The 19,232-nt window shown below is 40.6% G+C and overlaps 1 long non-coding RNA gene across 1 annotated transcript; it reads right to left on the bottom strand.

The window, feature by feature from the left end:
• Nucleotides 1-1,000: 1,000 nt before the first annotated feature.
• On the bottom strand, nt 1,001-18,887 carry LOC141271013 (uncharacterized). The gene is made up of 2 exons (XR_012321795.1): nt 17,868-18,887; nt 1,001-1,281 (listed from the first exon to the last, which is right to left on the bottom strand). It is a non-coding gene; the product is annotated as an uncharacterized lncRNA (long non-coding RNA).
• Nucleotides 18,888-19,232: the final 345 nt, after the last annotated feature.

A 19,232-nucleotide genomic window follows, 5' to 3' on the forward strand; every position in this document is an offset into this window, starting at 1 on the left:
CCCAACAGAGTGCTCTATTTCAAGTGTTTATTTCTGTTAATGTTGATGATTATGGCTTACAGCCAATGAAAACACAAAAGTCATTATCTCAGTAAATTAGAATACTTTTTAACAACAGCTTGAAAAATGTTTTTAAAATCCGAAATGTTGGCCTACTGAAATGTATGTTCAGTAAATGCACTCAATACTTGGTCGGGGGTTCTTTTGCATCAATTACTGCATCAATGCGGCGTGGAATGGAGGCAATCAACCTGTGGCACTGCTGAGGTGTTATGGAAGCCCAGGTTGCTTTGATAGCAGCCTTCAGCTCATCTGCATTGTTGGGTCTGGTGTCTCTCATCTTCCTCTTCACAATACCCCATAGATTCTCTATGGGGAAGGTCAGGCGAATTTGCTGGCCAATCAAGCACAGTGATACTGTTGTTTTTAAACCAGGTATTGGTACTTTTGGCAATGTGGACAGGTGCCAAGTCCTGCTGGAGTCAATGACTGTGTGTCAATGACTGCCTACTGGACATCTGTCAAGTCAGCAGTCTTCCCCATGATTGTGGAGCCTACTGAAACAGACTAAGGGACCCTTTTAAACACAGTTAAGAAGCCTTTGCAGGTGTTTTGTTTGTTAATTATGCTAGTTTCTGAGATAACGACTTTTGTGTTTTCATTGGCTGTAAGCCATAATCATCAATAATAACAGAAATAAACACTTGAAATAGATCACTATGTTTGTAATGACTCTATATAATATGAGTTTCACTTTTTGTATTGAAGAATTGAAATAAATTAACTTTTTGATGATATTCTAATTTAGTGAGATGCACCTGTATATTGAGAAAACATGTCAATTATATTTGCACATTTATAGAACTTCCCAGTGTATATGCCAAACATGCCCCAAAAATGTAGTATGAATTTAGGCTTGAGTATTTACTGAAACTTTAAACCATAATTATGTCAGTAATATCTAATACCATTATATTATCATACCATAATAAGATAGCGGTTTTCAAGTAGAAAAACATTTTTTTTGTCAGTTGTGTTTATTGTGTATAGTCATCGATTCATGAAATGTAGTAAACTTGTACATTTTAGATGTGGCTTAATCTCTTGGATATCTCCTGCTTTACACTCATCTTGGTCCCTGTAAGTGAGCGGCACCTTAGTGAACAATGTTTTTCTTAGTCCACAACTCCCATCGTTCTGCTGTGTTCCAGACATTTCTATAACACACAATGGATTAAGGTACTGCATGTATGTCTTGGTGATGTTGGCACATTTGTTTACCTAAAAAAAAAAGGAAATAGACAACTCAAATAGTAGCTATATTGTAAAGATTAGTCTTTGCAAATCAGCATCTAAATTTCTGCCAATATCTTATTTCACATGCTAAATACTCTTTGTACAGAAGCTGTACGAAATATGCTGTAGTTGCTCTGCTAATTTTTGTCATGTCTATCCATGTTAAAATAATTTAGGAAATATTGTCGCAAAATCTGAGCCTAGTCCAATAGCCCATGTACACAATCTCTATTACTCATAATAACTTGTTAATGATATAACAAAAATAGAATAAGGTGCTGTAATAACCACACACAAGGACACTGGGCCCGACTCAGTGTATTTACACTTGTTTTTTTGTTTAGTTATTGGTATTTTGCGCCTTTTTTGGTTTTAACCAAATTCATCTTTCCATTTGCACCTATTTTTTATTTTTTTAGGCTCTATTATGTATTTAGCCTGTTTTTATTTTTAGTTCACCACTGTGGACGCGGTTTAGCATTTCCAGATGTTTTCACCTAATTATTTGCGACATTTCAAAAAGTCACAAAATTTGTTGCAAATGTACTTCAATGTTACCCCTGGAGTGATTTTATGTACACAACAACATTTTGCAAAACATGTGACTTCTTGCTCTAAAAAGATGCAACTGGTGAAAAAGGATATTGAGCTATTGAGGAATGGTTTCCAGATTAGATCAGGACACAGTTTGTCCAAACTTGAGAGACGAGCTCTTATTGATTTGACAAACAACAAATCAATAACAATCAAGCCAGCTGACAAAGGTGGGGTGGTGGTAATTATGGATAGTGATAAGTATAAAATCGAAATATTAAGACAGTTGAACGATGAATTGGTTTATGAGAAACTATCTGCCAACCCTAAAGTCCGTTTTCAAATAGAATTACAGCTTCTGGTCAATGACTCCCTACATATTGGACTCATTGACCAGAAGCTCGCTGACTATCTTATCATTGATTCATCCGTCGTACCAGTCCTATACACTCTTCCCAAGATACACAAGGATATGGATAACCCTCCAGGACGCCCTATTGTGTCGGGGAGGGGGTCTATATTCAATAGAGCTGCCAATATTTGCAATCATATCTTACGTGTTTTTGCTACAAATGCCCAGTCGTACAGTACAGACCAAATGTTTGGACACACCTTCTCATTTAAAGATTTTTCTGTATTTTCATGACTATGAAAATTGTACATTCACACTGAAGCCATCAAAACTATGAATTAACACATGTGGAATTATATACTTAACAAAAAGGTGTGAAACAACTGAAAATATGTCTTATATTCTAGGTTCTTCAAAGTAGCCACCTTTTGCTTTGATGACTGCTTTGCACACTCTTGGCATTCTCTTGATGAGCTTCAAGAGGTAGTCACCGGAAATGGTCTTCCAACAATCTTGAAGGAGTTCCCAGAGATGCTTAGCACTTGTTGTCCCTTTTGCCTTCACTCTGCGGTCCAGCTCACCCCAAACCATCTTGATTGGGTTCAGGTCTGGTGACTGTGGAGGCCTGGTCATCTGGCGTAGCACCCCATCACTCTCCTTCTTGGTCAAATAGCCCTTACACAGCCTGGAGGTGTGTTTGGTGTCATTGTCCTGTTGAGAAATAAATGATGGTCCAACTAAACGCAAACCGGATGGAATAGCATGCCGCTGCAAGATGCTGTTGTAGCCATGCTGGTTCAGTATGCCTTCAATTTTGAATAAATCCCCAACAGTGTCACCAGCAAAGCACCCCCACACCATCACACCTCCTCCTCCATGCTTCACGGTGGGAACCAGGCATGTAGAGTCCATCCGTTCACCTTTTCTGCGTCGCACAAAGACACGGTGGTTGAAGCTAAAGATCTCAAATTTGGACTCATCAGACCAAAGCACAGATTTCCACTGGTCTAATGTCCATTCCTTGTGTTCTTTAGCCCAAACTTCTCTTCTGCTTGTTGCCTGTCCTTAGCAGTGGTTTCCTAGCAGCTATTTTACCATGAAGGCCTGCTGCACAAAGTCTCCTCTTAACAGTTGTTGTAGAGATGTGTCTGCTGCTAGAACTCTGTGTGGCATTGACCTAGTCTCTAATCTGAACTGCTGTTAACCTGCGATTTCTGAGGCTGGTGACTCGGATAAACTTATCCTCAGAAGCAGAGGTGACTCTTGGTCTTCCTTTCCTGGGGCGGTCCTCATGTGAGCCAGTTTCTTTGTAGTGCTTGATGGTTTTTGCAACTGCACTTGGGGACACTTTCAAAGTTTGCCCAATTTTTCGGACTGACTGACCTTCATTCTTAAAGTAATGATGGCCACTCGTTTTTCTTTACTTAGAATTTGTATTATGGCAAGAAAAAAGCAACCAACAGTCTATTCAGTAGGACTATCAGCTGTGTATCCACTTGACTTCTGCACAGCACAACTGATGGTCCCAACCCCATTTGTAAGGCAAGAAATCCCACTTATTAAACCTGACAGGGCACACCTGTGAAGTGAAAAGCTCATCAAGAGAATGCCAAGAGTGTGCAAAGCAGTCATCAAAGCAAAAGGTGGCTACTTTGAAGAACCTAGAATATAAGACATATTTTCAGTTGTTTCACACTTTTTTGTTAAGTATATAATTCCACATGTGTTAATTCATAGTTTTGATGCCTTCAGTGTGAATGTACAATTTTCAAAGTCATGAAAATACAGAAAAAATCTTTAAATGAGAAGGTTTGTCCAAACTTTTGGTCTGTACTGTATATTAGAGACCCCTGTGACTTTTTGAATAAAATTAATGATGTTAGAGCCACGGATTCAACTATCTTAGCGTAATTTGACGTGGTCTCATTATACACATCTATTTAGCATACTAAGGGATTAGGGGCTGTTGCAGAGGTGCTATCAGGCTCGGACATGGTGACCGATTCTGCACGTCTCGTCCCGACGCTGCTTGAGTTCATCCTTGTGAGGAATTATTTCCTCTTCGGGGATGATTATTACTTGCAGCGCTGTGTCACCACCATGGGGTCCAATGTAATCATAATTTGAGATAGATTGGTCAAGTCTGACTTTGGCCCTTCACGTGTGTCAGTTTAAACCACGCTTAGCACTCCCAGACTGGGTAATTTCCCTTGTCTGGGATGTGCTTGCTGTGGTAATATAATTAAGGGTGATACCTTTTATCACCCTCACATGGGTAAATGCTATATCCTCAAAGAAAGATATACGTGCTCCTCGAGCTATGTGGTATATGTTTTGTCCTGCCCGTGCGACCTATACTATGTATTAGAAACCACAATGGAAATTCGGCACGGATAAGCAAACATAAGAGTACAATCAAAACTGGTCTTACTGAATTAATTGCCTGTTCCTCAACATTTTGTTGAAAACAGACGCAAAAATGGTTAAAAACAGAAAAAAATAAAATTTTTGACCTTACCCAAAAAACGTGAACCGTGTGCGTCATATGCCATGGATTTGGAGCAAAAAGTATCAGTGAATACCACAAGAGAAAAAGAGAAAAGGAATTTAAAGGGAAGGTACCACAATATTTATTTTTCTACTGTGGAGCACTATATGGGGCCATTATATTGTGGAGCACTATATGGGGCCATTATAGTGTGAAGCACTATGTGGGGCCACTATAAAGAGGGCATCGTGACTCGGCAACTCTGATGAGCGGTGTAGTTGCTGACTTCACCTCTCATCACAGCCACCGAGTCTCCCAGAGTGCAGTAGGACCCGGATTGGCTGCTGTTACAACCTATGGAGCTTCATTCTCTGAACGAGGCTCTTTAACCTTTGGACATCGTGGGAATGCCATGGACTATGTCGGACCTGCATGGGAACTTTTTGTTTTCGAATACATTGGAGAACGAGGGACGGTGTCTTATCTTGATTTCTCTCTTTTTTTTTTGTTTCCATTTGTGGACTACGTCGGACCTGCATTGCTTTTTTTTTCAAAAATAAATTGGTGAACCAGGGAAAGTGTCGGGGAGTGTTTTTTCAAATAAAATTTATTTTTCTGTCTGTGTTTTTTTTCTTCATTACTGGGTTATTAATGGGGGTGTCTGATAGGCACCTCTCCATTACTAACCCCAGGGCTTGATGCCAGCTGTGTTTTTTTACACTTTACAGCTGACATCAACCCCAGTTACTATTACCCCGATTCCCACTGCACCAGAGAAATCGGGAACAGCAATGCAAAGCAGAATTGGCACATCTAATCTTCTGGGGCAGCTGCAGGCTGGTATTTTTAGGTTGTGCAGGGCCCAATTGCCAGGGACCTTCCCAGCCTAATAATATCAGCTCACAGCTGTCTGCTTTACCATTGCTGGTTATCAAAAATAGGGGGGACCCCACATTGTTTTTTTCATTTATTTATTAGGTTAAACAAGGCTAACATCCTTTTGTGCCATATGAAAGGCACTAAAAAGTGTAAGTTTATTATATGTAGGGGGGTTGTGAAATTATATATCTGCAGGATATCTATCTAGTCTATCTATGTGGAATCATTACACTGTGGGGCACTATGTGGGGCACATTGTACTATATGGGGAATCTAGGGGGTTCAATAGGACGAAAATTACTTTGTAAGGGCTGCAAAGTTATGAGATATGCTCTTCCATGACTCAGCTGAATGTTTTTTTTTTGAGGGGTGGGGGGAAATTAATGTGTGACCTTGCCCTGTCCACTTCTATGGGAGTAGTAATGTGGATGGATTGGGGTCACACATTACACCACTGCTCCCATAGAAGTGGACGGAGTGGGGGTCACACATTAATTGCCCCCCCCCCCCATCACCCAAAAAATAATATTCAGTGGGGTCACGCGTTACGCTACTGCTCCCTTACAAAAATGTGTGACCTGCTCTGTCCACTTCTAGGGGAGCAGTTGTATATTGTGTGACCCCGCTCCATCCAGTTCTATGGGAGCAGTGGTGTAATGTGTGACCTCGCTCTGCCTAATTCTATGGGATTAGTAATGTAGTGGATGAAGCAGCGTCACACATTACACCACTGCTCCCATAGAAGTGGACTGAGCAATGTCACACATTACATACTGCATATCTAATCCCATATTGTGTGATACACTCCGCTGAGCTCAAAATCTAATCCCATTATGTGATACACTAAACTGAGCCCTGTATCTAATCTCAGCATGTGTTACTCTAAGCATATCTAATCGCAGCACGTGATACACTCCATGTATCTAACCCCAGTTTATGATACAGTGAGCAGTACCAACTAACAGAATCAGTGCTGCCGGCCGTCCTCGGTAACATTGTCTATTTGTCAGTATCACTTTGCAGTCAAGAAGAAACCCTTTAGAATAAAAGATAATCTTTAATAATCTCAAATATCGATATGACACATACAACACGAATAAAGCGCGCATAAAAAAGTCTTAGTGCAGATAGGTATACAGATATCGGCCCTGTGTAGCCACCCCCACACCAGAGGCGGTATAGATTGCCACTGGGTATTTGTTCAGATGTGTTAGTATGGGATTAATCAAATAAATCAAAAACCCACCTTACAAGCACCAAGTTACTTATTATTAAAAACAGCAGGAAAACATAGTTAGAGGGTACATGTTCATATCCGATATTGATGTATCATACAGATCCAGCCCCCCATACTACATTAAAAAATAGTTGACACATAAATAGTGAGGGTACAACCCGCAAGGTAAGTTAAAGACAGATACCAATGCTTTTTTTCCCACTAGCATTGGTATCTGTCTTTAACTTACCTTGCGGGTTGTACCCTCGCTATTTATGTGTCAACTATTTGTTTAATGTAGTATGGGGGGCTGGATCTGTATGATACATCAATATTGGATATGAACATGTACCCTCTAACTAGGTTTTACTGCTGTTTTTAATAATAAGTAACTTGGTGCTTGTTAGGCTGTGTGCCTACGATGTGGTTTTTAAGCGTTTCCGCAGCAGCAAAAACGCTGCAGAAACGCTTAAAAAACGCATGGTAGAAGGCCTGCCATGTTCCACAATGATAATCCGCATGTGCTGTGCACGTGCTGCGGAAATTTATGCTGCGGATTATAATTGCGGAAAAAAACACAGCACTACCAATTATTTTGCGGAAGCGCTGCGTTTTTGCCGCCATTGACTTGCATTGGAACGCATGGATTCCGCATCACTGTATATGTAGATGCGCATCCCATGCGTTCCAATGTGCGGATGGTACCCGGGTGTGGAGGACAGGAGACTCTCCTCCGGACCCGGGTACCATAGAACCTGCAAAAAAAAAGAAGAAAATAAAAAATAAATGTTATATTTACCTTCTGATGGCCCCCACTGAGCTCGTCCTCCCATGCCGGCAGATCGTGGTGGACTGAAGGACCCGCGCCGATGTCATAGTCATGTGAAGGGTCCTTCAGTGTACCGCGATCTGCCGGCAGCCAGGACGGAGCGAATCAAGACACCGGGGGCCATCGGAAGGTAACTATAGATTTATTTTTTTATTTTTAACCATTCTTTGGGGTCACACTATCCCATACTAACACATCTGAACAAATACCCAGTGGCAATCTATACCGCCTCTGGTGTGGGGGTGACTACACAGGGCCGATATCTGTATACCTATCTGCACTAAATCACTTTTTTATGTGCACTTTATTCGTGTTGTATGTGTCATATTGATATTTGTGATTATTAAAGATTACCTTTTATTCTAAAGGGTTTCTTCTTGTCAGACGTTAGGCCATTACCCTTTATTCTTAATCAATACTTTGTGATCACTTTGCAGTCACCAACAAAATGGCTCCGCACTGTGATCCTAAACTTCATACTCTCTTATCCTTTTGCAAACACCCAGAAGGGAAGGAGAGGGGTGACATCAGACATACGTGAGCAGATCCCGCCCACAATTACGGCAGTTGTAATGTGAGCTAGCTGTACACTAAGTTTTCATGTAAAATTTTAGAAGTTGCTCCCCTAGTGTTTAAAAGTGGAAATAAACCTTCTTCAATTATTTTTCAGATTTTACTTCATTAAAAACAATTGCTAATATTAAAAAAAAATGTAATACTTTACATTTTTTCAATTGTTGAAATTTTTTTTTTTATGGCACCTTCCCTTTAAGAAAAAAAACTTGCAAATTATGCATCAGATCCCATTATGTGCCATGTTTACAGGAATACATCTTTTTTTTCTACAATATTCTATTACAAATGTTTTTAGTAATAGTATAGAATGAGGACAGAAGCATGGGCTATACCAGACCTGGGCAAAATGCGGCCCGCTGGCTGTTCCAGTCCGGCCCGCTGACTGAGACAGCCAAAGGGCTAAAACAGTGGCCCATGGGCTGCACAGTGCCCTTCTCCCGCCTGCCGTCCGCATCCTCACGATGCACACAACGATGAATACATTGGTTGAAGAGGGGCCGCCGGCCTCTTCTTCCACCAGTCAGCATGTTAGACAGCTGACGCAATGATGTAATTTCATCTCGTAAGCTGTGCACTGCGGATAGTCCGTGCATCGGAGACAGGAGCAGAGTGTGCCAGAGGAACGGGAACAAGGAGAGTATGTGATGTTTTTTTTTCATGTGTATGGGATGTTTGTATGTACATAGGAGGCTATATGGAGCTCATAATGCATATAGGGAGGCTATGTGAGTGCTCATGCTGTATATAGGGAGGCTATGTGGGTGCTCAAGCTGTTTATAGGGAGGCTTTGTGGGTGCTCAAGCTGTGTATAGGAAGGTTATGTAAGAGCCCCCACATAGCCTCCTATATACAGTATGAGCACACCATAGCCTCCTATATACAGTATGAGCCCCCACATAGTCTCTTGTATACAGCATGAGCCCCAAATACCCTCCCATATACAGCATGTGCCCCACATAGCCTCCCTATACAGTGGCATGTAAATGTTTGGGCACCCCTGGTCAAAATTACTGTTATTGTGAACAGTTATGCAAGTTAAAGATTAAATGATCTCAAAAAGGCCTAAAGTTAAAAATGACACATTTCCTTTGTATTTTAGGTATTTTAAAAATTACAAAAAAGGAAAATGGGCAGATGCAAAAGTTTAAGCACCCCTGGAGATTTGTGCGCTCAGATAACTTTGAACAAGGTTTCAGACCTTAATTAGCCTGTTAGGGTTATGGCTTGTTCAGTATCATCGTTGGGAAAGGCCAGATGATGCAAATTTTCCAGCTTTATAAAAACCCAACCTCCTCTAACCTTGTGCCAAAAAAACAGCAGCCATGGGTTCTTCTAAGCAGATGCCTAGCACTCTGAAAATGAAAATGGTGGGGGCCCACAAAGCAGGAGAAGGCTATAGGAAGATAGCAAAGCATTTTCAAGTTGCCCTTTCCTCAGTTCGAAATGTAATTAAGAAATGGCAGTTAACAGGAACAGTGGAGGTCAAGATAAGGTCTGGAAGACCAAGCAAGATTTCAGTGAGAGCTGCTCATAGGATTGCCAGAGAGGCAAATCAGAACCCCCTCTTGACTGCAAAAGACTAGTGATAAGCGAATGAGCTCGGATAACGTGTTATCTGAGCATGATCGGGCGTTATCCGAGTAACTTCGGTGTGCTCTGCTAATATGTTTGACTCCCTGCGGCTGCATGTTTTGCGGCGGTAGACATCTGCATCACATGTGTGGATTGGCTAATAAACAGGCAAGCCCTGCATGTGTTGTGTCTGTCTACTGCTGCAAAACATGCAGCCGCAGGGAGTTAAACATATTAGCAGAGCGCGTCGAAGATACACGTTATCCGAGCAAGTTCACTCATCACTACAAAAGACCTTCAGAAAGATTTAGCTGGCTCTGGAGGTGTGGTACATTGTTCTACTGTTCAGAGACACTGTATAGGGAGGCTGTGTGGGCCTTATGCTGTATATATTAGGCTATGTGGGGGCTCATGCTGTATATAGGAGGCGATGTGGGGGCTCATACTGTGTATAGGGGGCTGTATGTGGGTTCATACATTATATAGGGGGCTGTGTGCGGGCTCATACTGTATATAGGGGGACGTCAGCATACTTCATTCTGCTCAATATTAAGTTATACAATTAATATAAAATAATTATAATTAATATGTTAATATTAACATTGAGCAGAATTCATTTCAGGTTATTGGTTCAGCCCTCCACAACAGTCAAGGTCTCTCATGTGGTCCCTTGGAAAAATGAATTGTCCACCCCTGGGCTATACTATACATTCCTCACCTAGAATAAACATTAGTGTTACAGCATTACTGCTTCTGTAGCTGATAGAGCACTCTACAATCGTGCTAGGGAACTGAATATTTCAGTACCTCTCAAATGCCTAGGACCAGACTGCCCTTGTGACACTCAGGTTTCCGCTATGTTGTTCATGAATTTACAATCTTCCCCAAAGATAACACCTTCTAATGAGATGCAAGGCAGCAGACAAGGAGGTAGAGTGCAGGATTAGACACTAGGGAGAGCTGTTGTCTCAGGCAGGATTGGTTTATTTCCAAAGTACACCCATTAATTAATCCCATGCTGCTAAAATAAAATAATTACTGTTTTTTTTTCTGTTTAGCACATACAAGTATTATTCCATAATGCATATTTACTATATAGTGTGTAATTAGCTTGTACATATTTACAAATATTATTTTAGTGTATATTTTGATTTAAAAGTGAAGCAGTAGGAGGTCAAATTATTGTGGCCATTTTGTGCAATGCACCGTTTAATGATTTTCCAAAAAATGTATGAGATCATTTAGTGTAAGTTGCAGGCCCACATCTTGAGGTTGCACTGTTAGCCTTCATTCAGACGTCCCAATTTTTGCGTATGAGCGCTATCCGTGGTTTTCACAGGTAGCACTCATACCGGTAATAGTCTATTGGGCCAATCACATGTCATTCTGGAAAATTGCGACGATATACCCAATTTGGATCGGAGGGTCGAATAAAAATCAGCAATGCAAGTCTGTGGATCTGTGGAAAAAATCAGATCCACAGATGCCATCTGAGTGCGGTCAGATTTTCATGGACTGTCACATAGGAGAAGGTGTAGGAACTTTTTTTTCTCGACTTAAGGCCATGGCCCCACTATCAGTATTTGGTCAGTATTTTTTCTCAGGAGTGGGAGCCAAAACAGGGAGTGCATGATAAATGAATTGGTGTACTTGTTTCTATTATACCTTTTCTCTGATTGTTCCTCACCTGGTTTTGGCTTCCACTCCTGAGAAAAAATACTGACCACATACTAATAGTGGGGCCGTGGCCTAAGACAGATACAGATGACACTCGGACAACACTCTGTTCAAAGTGTGTTCAAAATAATTGGTCCGTTTTTCTCATACGTGAGAAAAACGGACATCTGAATGAGGCCTTAAGAAATTCTGATTATCACATGACCTTTTCTGATTTCTGGCAGGAACAATCTTTATGAAATCTACACTGGCGAATACACTTTACAGTGGCTTGTGAAAGTATTCACCCCCCCTTGGCTTTTTTTGTGTTTTGCAACCTGGAATTTCACTGGTTTTTTTTTGTGTGTTTGCATCAGTTCATGTAAAGAACATGCCTACAACTGAGAACATTTGGTTTTCTTTTTATTGTGAAGCAAACAACAAATAGAACAAAATAACTGAAAATTTCAGTGTGCATAACTATTCACTCCCCTCAAGTCAGTACTTTGTAGAGACTCCTTTTGCCGCAAATACAGATACAAGTCGCTTGGGATAAGTCTCTGAGATTTCCACATCTTGCCACTGGAATTTCTGTCCACTCCTCAAGGGAAAACTGCTCCTGCTCCTTCAACTTAGATGGTTTCCTCTGGTGAACAGCAATCTTCAAGTCTGACCACAGATTCTCAATTGGATTAAGATCTGGGCTTTGACTAGGCCAATCCAAAACATTTACACGTTTCCCCATAAACCACTTGAGTGTTGCTTTAGGTCATTGTCTTGTTGGAAGGTGAATCTCTGTCCCAGTCTCAAATCACTGACAGATAAACAGGTTTTGCTTCAGAATATCCCTTTATTTTGCACCATCCATCTTCCCCTCAACTCGGACCACTTTCCCAGTCCCCACTGCCAAAAAACATCCCCACAGCATAATGCTGCCACCACTATGCTTCACTGTGGGTATGGTATTCTTGGGGTGATGAGCTATGTTGGTTTGGCACCACACATAGTGTTTACTTTGGTGGCCAAAATGTAAAATTTTGGTCTCATCTGACCACAGTACCTTCCTCCATATATCTGGGGAGTCTCCCACATTTCTTTTTGACAAACCTAAAACGAGCCTTACAATTTGTGTGTGCAAGCAAAGGCTTTTTTCTGCCAACTCTTCCATAATGGCCAACTCTATGGAGTGTATGGCTTATTGTGGTCGTATGGACAGATCCTCCAGTCTCTGCTTGGGAACTCTGCAGCTCCCTCAGGGTTACCTTTGGTCTCTGTGCTGTCTCTGATTAATGCCCTCCTTACCCAGGCTGAGAGTTTTGGTGGGCGGCCCTCTCTTGGCAGGTTTGTTGTGGTACTATGTTTTTTTCCATTTGATAACGGATTTGATGGTGCTCTGGGGGAATCATCAGGGATTGGGATTTTTTTTTTTTTTTTTTTTATATAACCCAACCCTTACTTGTATTTCACAACAACTTTGTCCCTGACTTGTTTGGAGATCTCTTTGGTCTTCATAGTGTTGTTTGGTTAGTGGCGCCTCTGACTTAATGATGTTGCAGCCTCTGTGGCCTTTCAGAAAAGATGTGTATATATATATATATATATATATATATATATATATATATTAGGTTGCACACAGGTGGACTGCCTTTTTCGAAGTATGTGTCTTATGAAGGTAATTGCTTGCACCAGAAATTGAGACGCTTCATAGCAAAAGGGGTGAATACATATGTCAATTTTTATTTATTTGACCCCATAAATTTAAAGTTTGCCTATATTTTTGTCACTTCACCAGTTTAGACTATTTAGTGTTGATACATCACACACAAATCTGATTACAAAAATATTTAAAACACATTGTAATGTAGCAAAATAAGTAAAAAGCCAACAGGGTGAATACTTTCGCAAGCCACTGTACACGGCTAGCATTTTGTTACTGACACTCAAACTAGAAACATGAGGAGGAACAAATTTTTGAAATCTCTTAAGAAGGTTACAGACACCTTTGACAGGGAAAAAAATATTTTAAAAATGTTAGTGGTTACTTTTAGTTAAAGGGGTAATTAGAAGGGAGTGTAATTTTCCTCCTAAATCCATATCTATTTGATACCATAATCTAAACTATTTTCTAATATACTTGCATTAAAAAATCCCTATGCTTCCCTAACAACACTATCCAAATTCTTTTCTTTTGTTTTTCCACTTCCTTTTTGATGACACTTTGTTTGAGATTCCCAGTGAATGCTGGGATACTCAAAAGAAGCATCATCAGGGGGCAGAGGCTGTGGTCACCAGCGCAGTCCTTTTCCAGAAACGAAGCGTCAGTGTTGCTCGTTTCAGGGGCTGGGCTAGTCCCTGTGCAATGTACACAAAGTGCATGCTCTGTGGTCGGCTCAGATCTGCAGTATTAAATGGAGTATAATATTTGTCACAGTCCCAAAAATGTCAGGATTATTACCGCAGTAATATCGGGTCACGTCTGAGGACCACGGTTTTAGGCAGTGGCCTAATAGTATGGTATTGGTCAACAACCAATTGTGAATAGGTTTGAACAACACACAACTGGCAGACTTTAAATGGAGTACAATATTTGTCACGTTCCCAAAAATGTCAGGATTATTACTGCAGTAATATCGAATGACCTGAGATGATGGACAAGTTTCTCTGCTTCCACAATATAGCAATGCTATTAAAATCAAACAAATCTGGCTGCATGCTGCTAACAAGCAAATGGAGCAGTAAAGATGGTGTATTATATTGCTTTTCAAGCAAATAATCAGGATTAAGAGCAAAAAGAATATTAGCCCTGATATCTAGGGCTATGGATATCAGTAACCGCAGCAGACAGAACATGCAATGAGCCCTATTCTGTTGTATACACTCTCCACAAACTCTGCCTGCCTAACTCCTGCTATCACTTGGATTGATATGCATCTAAATTAGTCCTTAGAAGGACTGTTAGTTTAGATGTACAGGTGCATCTCACTAAATTAGAAAATCATCAAAAAGTTAATTTATTTCAGTTCTTCAATAGAAAAAGTGAAACTCATATTATATAGAGTCATTACAAACAGAGTGATCTATTTCAAGTATTTATTTCCGTTAATGTTGATGATTATGGCTTACAGCCAATGAAAACACAAAAGTCAGTATCTCAGTAAATTAAAATAATTAACAAAAAACACCTGCAAAGGCTTCCTAAGCATTTAAAAAGGTCCCTTAGTCTGTTTCAGTAGGCTCCACAATCACGGGGAAGACTGCTGACTTCACAGATGTCCAGAAGGCAGTCATTGACACACTAAGTAAATTTTGCATTTCATTTGGAAATCAAGGTCCCAGAGTGTGGAGGAAGAGTGGAGAGGCACACAATCCAAGCTGCTTGAGGACTAGTGTGAAGTTTCCACAATCAGTGATGGTTTGGGGAGCCATGTCATCTGCTGGTGTAGGTCCACTGTGTTTTATCAAGACCAAAGTCAGCGCAGGAAATTTTAGAGCACTTCATGCTTCCCTCTGCTGACAAGCTTTTTGGAGATGTAAATTTCATTCTCCAGCAGGACTTGGCACCTGTCCTCACTGCCAAAAGTACCAATACCTGGTTTAAAAACAACAGTATCACTGTGCTTGATTGGCCAGCAAACTCGCCTGACCTTAACCCCATAGAGAATCTATGGGGTATTGTCAAGAGGAAGATGAGAGACACCAGACCCAACAATGCAGACGAGCTGAAGGCTGCTATCAAAGCAACCTGGGCTTCCATAACACCTCAGCAGTGCCACAGGCTGATCGCCTCCATGCCACGCCGCATTGATGCAGTAATTGCTGCAAAAGGAGCCCTGACCAAGTATTGAGTGTATTTACTGAACATACATTTCAGTAGGCCAACATTTCAGGTTTTAAAAACATTTTTCAAGCTGTTGTTATAAAGTATTCTAATTTACTGAGATGACGACTTTTGTGTTTTCATTGGCTGTAAGCCATAATCATCAACATTAAGAGAAATAAACACTTGAAATAGATCACTCTGTTTGTAATGACTCTATATAATATATGAGTTTCACTTTTTCTATTGAAGAACTGAAATAAATTAACTTTTTGATGATATTCTAATTTAGTGAGATGCATCTGTATATTGCTGTGCAATACCCGACTAAATCAACCGCCAATTCTCTCCCTCACTCAGCTGCAGCTCTCCCTACTTTGCCTAGGTAGACTGTGACGAGCATAGGGTCACAGGGTCTTATATAGACCCGATGAAGCTATGCGGCCAGCCAATCACTGTAATGCCACCACCAACATGGCTGTGTCATTACAGTGACTGGCAGGCAATCCCCGCATGTTTATTCGCTGTCTAAACAGCGCAAAACCTGCGGGGCCTCCAGCTCCCGCCCGAGCATCCAGGAAGTACTCGCCGAGCATCTTGAACAGTGAGATGCACGGGCGAGTACGGAGCACGCTTGCTCATCACTAGTAAATATTCTGTAAGAGAAGGTGTAACATTATATGATGTCTGAAGCTGGTCAAGCAGGTTCACATATTATGCTCTCCGCAGAAAGATATTCAGATGTTCGATCAAGTGAGCCAATCATATAAATGAGGCAAATGGAGTCTAAAATATGGAACACTGGACTCCATTTGACCTTCTTTCCAGTGGTTCCCATCCGTCTTTTTTTACTGGATAATTGCATAGTCTACGACTATATCGTTGTTGTTTTTTTTCTTTATGAATACATACTAGTTTATGGGGTTTTAGAAGACTGGATGAAAAATTTGCCAACCTATTTAAATAACTTACCTGTACTTCAATATATCCTTACTTGTAATGAGCACTGTCCTCAATGATAAGACCACCAGATGGAAGCTTAGTAGCCATGTTGTCATAATCGGGACAAGAGAAGAGTGACACTTCTGTATGGAGACCTAGCAAGCATCTTGTTTCAAGTTATCCTAGACTACATTATTGTAGTTGAATTAAAGGGAACCTGTCGAGTCAAAATATACTATTAACCTGCAGATATGGGATTAATCTGCAGATTAATAGTGTTCTAAAGTCGTGCGGCCACTGCATTTAAAGAAAATTAACTTTATTCCTCACGGCAGCCTCCAGTTTTCAGTCACAGAGTCACCGCTCAGTACATAGTGAGCGGCGGCTGCAACCACACCCCAGGACTGACTGACAGTCGGCTTAGCAGTGCATCAGTACAGAGCTGGCAGTCAGTGCCGATGCCATCTTTGGGAAAAAACAAACAAACTGATATCACACAGTAGCATAATTGCTATTGTTGAAAAAAAATTTGCAACATGCTGTATTCATATTTCGGGTTAGACTTGCCTACTCAAGTCCATGATTGGGCAAAAAATATCAGATTCCATATGGATTAACCATATAGCACCCGATTTTTACGGATACATTGCAGTTATCATAAACTGTATAGGTCTTGAATATATTTTAATTGCTGATGTATAAAAATGAATTAATTACGGATAACAATACAGATTAAAAATCATCCGTATTATTCTAGATAAAAATAATTTATATGGTCGTATGAATTTAGCGTAAGGGCTGCAATTTCCTCATACATCACGAGTTAAATGCGTTATCCAGGACTTTGCTTAATTTTTCTTATCAGCAGGTAGTTGCCAACTACCTACCTGTTCTTCCCAGTGATTATCTCAGCTAGCTCAGTGTGGTAACCAGTGACATCATGTCTACAGAGCAGCTACTTCTCTTTCAGTTTACTCTGTTGACAGTGTCACTGCCGATGACATGCTAATTGACAGCTGGCTCCCCACTGCCTAATTGCGGGGAGCTGGCTGTCAATCAGTGTGACGTCCAGTTGACAGAGCAGAGAGGAAGAGGAAGAACTGCTCTGTTGACGTGAGGTCATTGGAAGCAGAAGAGTCACCACCAGTAACCTCTGTTCTTAGCCCCATAAGAAAAAATAACTAAAGTCCTGGATAATTCCTTTAAACCGATCGGCCATATGTACAAGTCTCTGGCTGTGTTTGTGTCTGTATATATATGCGTCATATAGATATATATATGTCATATAGAGATATATGTGTGATATAGAGATATGCATCATATAGATATTATATACATATATATACACAGACACAGGTGCGCGTGTGTGTTTGTATGGTGGGGTCAGTGGGAAGTGGTCATGGAGGCTTAAATAAGATAGTCCATCACGATGTCACCTTAAAGTTTTAGGTAATGACATCAGGACATGATTAACTGTGGAGAGACACACTCCCTATTCTACAGAGAAATATACATACATGTATCGCGATACACTGAATAAATGATGCAGTTGACAGATCTCTTTACTGAAGGTTACATAAGGCAACAACACCAGACATGGGGCTTCTTTACAGGCACTACATATTCAGTATGAAAATAAGGATCCAACCTGCCATTCACTGGAGCCATAACAGGAGGGGATGTATTACGAAAATAGGGAAGTAGACTCACCTGCAAGCAAGGGTTTAATCTGCTTTTTGGTTTGCATGATCCTCACAATATGTAGATGATGTATGATAGAAGGACTAAGCCAATGATGGCAAAAAACATCAGGATGAAAATGTCCAGCATCTTCGAGGCCTTGGGAGGTAGAAGCTGATGGTGGTGGGGGCTGGAAGCAAAGTGGTTACAAGGGGAGTGAGCTGCTGCTGCTCCTTCTGTCACACTCCTCCTCCTTTCACATTTTTCTTTCCCTACAAAAGGAGAGCACAGCTGTGGCTTCACATCTAATTCAATACTTATGAAGAATTACGTTTGGAGGAACAGAAACTGAATTAGGCCTCATTCCCACTTGCGTATAAAGCGGAAGAGTGCAATCTGATAAAAAAAACGGATTGCACGTGGACCAATGTTATTCAATGAGGCAGTGCTGATTAGCGTATATCTTCTCAGCTGTATTCGGCATGAGAAAAAAATTGTAGCATGCTGTGATTTTATTCCGAAATTGGTACAGTCCGAGGGAAAAAAAAAAAAATCGCATGCTATATGGACCATAAGTATGGCATCCGATTTTTAGAGATATATTACAATTCTGTAGCATAGGAAACCATAAATGGTCTTGTAAAAGATTAATAGCTGCTGACTAAAAAAAAACAAAAATGGATTGCTCAAGTGAGAGAAAATTTTCCCACTCTCCAGAATGAGCATAGGGCAGATTTTTTAATACGCCAGTGAGAGCGAACCCCAAATGCCCAAAACACATCCATTGTATAGCTGATTCACAATGGGTTCCATTATGAATGTTTTTAGAATGGAAAAAAAATACTGCATAATGCTCCTTTTCTTCAGTTCTAAAAATAGACAATATTCAATGGGGATCCTGCTCCTTATATTTTCATCACTTAGAATAATGTACACAATGGATTTATTGTACGTTTATTCCTCAAAACCTAATGTCCTAACAAAGGTGAACACAGCTTTCTTGGTAAACTCTTCCAATACAGGGCCATATTCACATGTGTCAGGATTCTCTCAGAATTTAGGTGCTTCAGAAATCTGAGTTTCAGTCTCAGAGTCTTTGAAAATTCCATAGCAGATGTGCTAAAGACAAAGCCAACGCATGTGAACAGATTCTTCTATACTAAACTGTTTTACAGGTACAACATGTGTAATACTCAGTGCAAAGAACCCCGATTCATTAAAGGTTATACGTCCAAGAAGTGGCATGAAAGTTTTTGAAAAGTGGCTAAATTTTAGGACACCTTGGAATTTATGAGCTGTGGTGTTGCCTACACCAGAAATTTCACTCCAGTCGAGTCACATGTCACTTGTCAGACACTCCTGATTCATGAAGAGGTATGCACCTCCTCATGAATC

Source organism: Phyllobates terribilis, unplaced genomic scaffold (genome assembly GCF_046119375.1).
Source record: "Phyllobates terribilis strain yellow unplaced genomic scaffold, ASM4611937v1 Scaffold_5__5_contigs__length_657084704, whole genome shotgun sequence".
Lineage (NCBI taxonomy): Eukaryota > Metazoa > Chordata > Amphibia > Anura > Dendrobatidae > Phyllobates > Phyllobates terribilis.